We start from the raw sequence: 3,854 nt of genomic DNA on the forward strand, positions 1-3,854 counted from the left end.
CCTCTCTCTCTCTCAACATAGCGACCTGTCTTTTCAGCTCCTCGTCCTCTCCTCCTACTGTACTATTCTTCAATTTCAATCAGCCCCCTCCTGGAAATGACAATAGAGAACACTTACTGAACATTTAGTAGGTTCTATCTTGACATCTATTATCACGTGAGTCATTGAGAGCTTAGAGAAGTTAGCCTGTCTTCACTTCATTCTGTCTTCTAGGTTAGAACCATTACTTCGCCTATGAGGAAAACAGAAGAACCAGATAGAATTGAGAGGCCAGGTCAGGGCCATAAATGTGTGACACCAATCTGCAGGTTGTGTGATGATTCTCCTGTAGTACTCATTGGCTGGCCTCAGTGGTTCTCAACCAGAGGCCATTCTCCCACTTAAGTAATATTTGCCAATGTCTGGGGACATTTTTTATTGTCATAATTAGGGGAGTGCTACTGGCATCTAGTGAGCAGAGGCCAAGAATGCTGCTAAACATCTTACAACACACAGGACAGCCCCCATCGCAAAATTCAACCCAAAGTGTCAACAGTCCCGAGGCTGAAAAATCCTGGTCTACAAATTGGACAGTCTCAGGCAATTGTCTTGTGGAAATTTTCCTACTCTGTTCTCTCCCCTGTTCTCCAGAATACCTCTTCCAGACCTGCTCCACTCTCTTCAAACTCTTATCCCAACCACCATCTCTGCTGTATGGCTGGAGGCTCTGGGAGGCCGGTGGAAGGCGCAGCACGGCAGACCGGCGGTGCTTGGGGGTAGAAGGGGAGAGCAGTCTGGCCGTGGGCGAGCGGCTCAGGGGTCCCCAGTCTGAGCCCCGCGACCCCGGGGTGGCGGTGACACCTGGAGTCGGGTGAGCGTGGCTGGGCCGGGCTCTTGAAGAGGCAGCCAGGCACCACCATTAGTGTCTACGGCCATATCACCCTGAACACGCCTGATTTCAGAAACTAAGCAGGGTCGGGCCTGGTTAGTAATTGGATGGGAGACCTCCTGGGAATACCCGGTGCTGTAGGCTTTTTGGCTGCCTCCCTCCTTTTGTCTCCGCGCTTCCCAACCGCCCCGACTCTGCTTCCCCTTTTCCGCCCGCCTGTGTACCCCGCCATAGCCAGGGACCTCCTCGTGGAGGTCTGCCGCTGCAGCACCGCCAGGCAGCAGCATCCCACCTCTTCCGCCTCACTGCAGCCCCACCAGGAGCCCGGCTTCAGCCTGGGCGGGGCAGACCTGGGCCTTATCCCGAAAGCGCAGGCGCGGGTTCCCTGCCGTCAGGGTGTCTTCCCGCTCCCAGGATGCCCAGGCAATTCGATTTACTCATCTCTCTTTGTCCATGCTTTCAGCGACACTAAACTTTCTAGTTCTTCCCAGATGCCACTGTTTTCTCACCTCAAGACCTTGGCATGTTTCCTCCTAACTACGGCACTTTTCCCTTCCTCTAACTCCTAGCCTTCTTTTAATCTCAGCTCATCTCTTCCCAGAGGTTGTTCAGAAGTTCTTGGCTATATTAGGTCCTCCTTCTGTATTTCTCATAGCAGCATGTAGTCTCGCAACAAAACATATGCTAATATTTACAGGCTTAACCAGTTTCCCTAGACAGGAGAACAGGAACCATGTTCATCTTCATCACGGTATCCCCCAGTGCCTAGACAATACGAAATACATGATACGTACTTAATATTTACAGCTCAGGTGTCTCCTAAGCTCCACTTCCATTTGGATGTTCTCATATGCACAAACTCAACACAACCAAAACTAAACTCGTCATTTTTGCCTATCTCACCACCATCATCAAAAACCTACTCTTCTATTTTTTTTTTTTCTTGGTCTGTCACCCAGGCTGGAGTGCAGTGGTATAATCTCGGCTCACTGCAACCTCTGCCTCCCCAAGTTCAAGCAAGTCTCCTGCCTTAGTCTCCTGAGTAACTGGAACTACAGGCTCGCACCACCACACTCGGCTAATTTTCATATTTTTAGTAGAGACGGGGTTTCACCATGTTGGCCAGACTGGTCTCGAACTCCTGACCTCAGGTGATCTGCCCACCTCAGCCTCCCAAAGTGCTGGGATTACAGGTGTGAGCCACCACACCTGGCCCTATATTCTTTATCTCAATGAATGGCACCACCATCCACCAGTTACCCAGTCATCCTTGACTCCCCGCTTCCCTCAAATCATATTTATTCATCTTTTTTTTCTAAAAACAATGGTCCCTTTAAACATGCATTGTTTAAAGTGCACGCATTGTCATGAAGTCTGTCTCTTCTACCTTGATTTCTCTCAAATCCTTGCACTTCTTTTGGGCTTTTGTCTCAAACATACTGGGTTTAACCACTGACTATCTGCAATTCTGAATTGCCTTTGACAGGCTATTAAACAGATGTCAAGTCAGCACCTACTAAGTGTTCTATTATAATAATGCATCTATTACTGTTCTTGCCCAGCCCTCTGCCATGACTGTAGGAGTATCAATGCAGCCCAGATTGCTGTCATGGCCTCACTGTTATCCCTGCTCTAAACAGCACTCCGGTCTACTCTCACCAATGCAGCCAGAAGGATCTTTCAAAAATGCCAATGAGATGATGTCACTCTCCTGCTTAAGACCTTTGTAGCTCTCCACTACCTTCAGGATAACATTCAAACCTACTAGGTTGGCATATTACACTTTCATCACCCGGCCCCCTTCCTACTCCAACCCCATCTCTCATCACTTTTCCAAGCACATCATTTGCTCCAGGCACATCAAACACTTAAAGAGTTCCCCCCAAAAGCCATTCTCTCTCATTTAGTTCTTTCAGCTACTGTTTCCTTGGCTCATGTGGAAACTGTCTTAAGTATCTAACTCCATTGTCAGGCCGTAGGCAACTTGAGAGCAGCTTCCTTACTGTTGTATTCTCAGTATCAACCAGTCTCTGGCTCATATTAACATTAGTAAGTATTTATTTGTTAAAGCAAACCAAATATGGCCTGAGGACTCTGTACTTACATATTTGAGTCCCTGTGGATGAACTGTAACCTAGCTTAATAGGCAGACAAGATTGAAAACCTAACTTATGAGTATGTGCCTGTAACAATAGCTGAGTCTTGGCCAATCCCAGCAGCCATACTTCAACCACTCATACACTGCTGAGTGTTCAAACTGTGTTCAAATAAGGCAAATGCCAACCTGTAACCAATCCAGCCAGCTGTTTCTGTACCTCACTGCCTATTTCTTTATGTCACTTCCCTCTTTTTGTCTATAAATTTGTTCTGACCACGAGGCATCCCTAGAGTCTCTCTGAATCTGCTGTGATTCTGGAGACTGCCCAATTCGTGAATCGTTCATTGCTCTATTAAACTTTAAATTTAATTTGGCTGAAGTTTTTAACATATTGATTGAACGTAATCCTTTATTTTAAAGAGGATTAATCAAATGAATTCAGGGCTGAGGATGTACATCATAAGGTTAACCCTGTATGCCCAAACCTGTAATGATTTGAATTTTTCCTAATAGCAATAACTCTTTTCATACCTTATATGATGGACTTGTGTAACTCCAGCAAAAGCAAACAAAAAACCCCTAAACCCTCAAAACAAACACTGATGTGAAATTTACCTACTAACAATAGTTTGTGCCAGGCAAAAGCAACATTTTGGGAGGCTGAGCTAGGAGGATCGCTTGAGCCCAGGAGTTCTAGACAAACATAAGCAACACAGTAAGACCACACCTCTTCACAAAAAAATTACTTTAAATTAGCCAGGTGTAGTGGCATGAGCTTGTGTCCCAACTACTCAGGAGGCTGAAGAGGACAATCACTTGAGCCTAAAAGGCTGAGGCTGCGATGAGTCGTGATTGCATCACTGCACTCCAGCCTGGGGGACAAAGCGG

At 46.7% G+C, this 3,854-nt stretch overlaps 1 pseudogene; it reads left to right on the top strand.

Moving 5' to 3' along the window:
- Positions 1–903: 903 nt before the first annotated feature.
- On the top strand, positions 904–1,012 carry LOC115835226 (annotated as a pseudogene).
- The last annotated feature ends 2,842 nt before the right edge of the window (positions 1,013–3,854 follow it).

This window comes from Nomascus leucogenys, chromosome 5, assembly GCF_006542625.1.
Source record: "Nomascus leucogenys isolate Asia chromosome 5, Asia_NLE_v1, whole genome shotgun sequence".
Classification (NCBI taxonomy): domain Eukaryota; kingdom Metazoa; phylum Chordata; class Mammalia; order Primates; family Hylobatidae; genus Nomascus; species Nomascus leucogenys.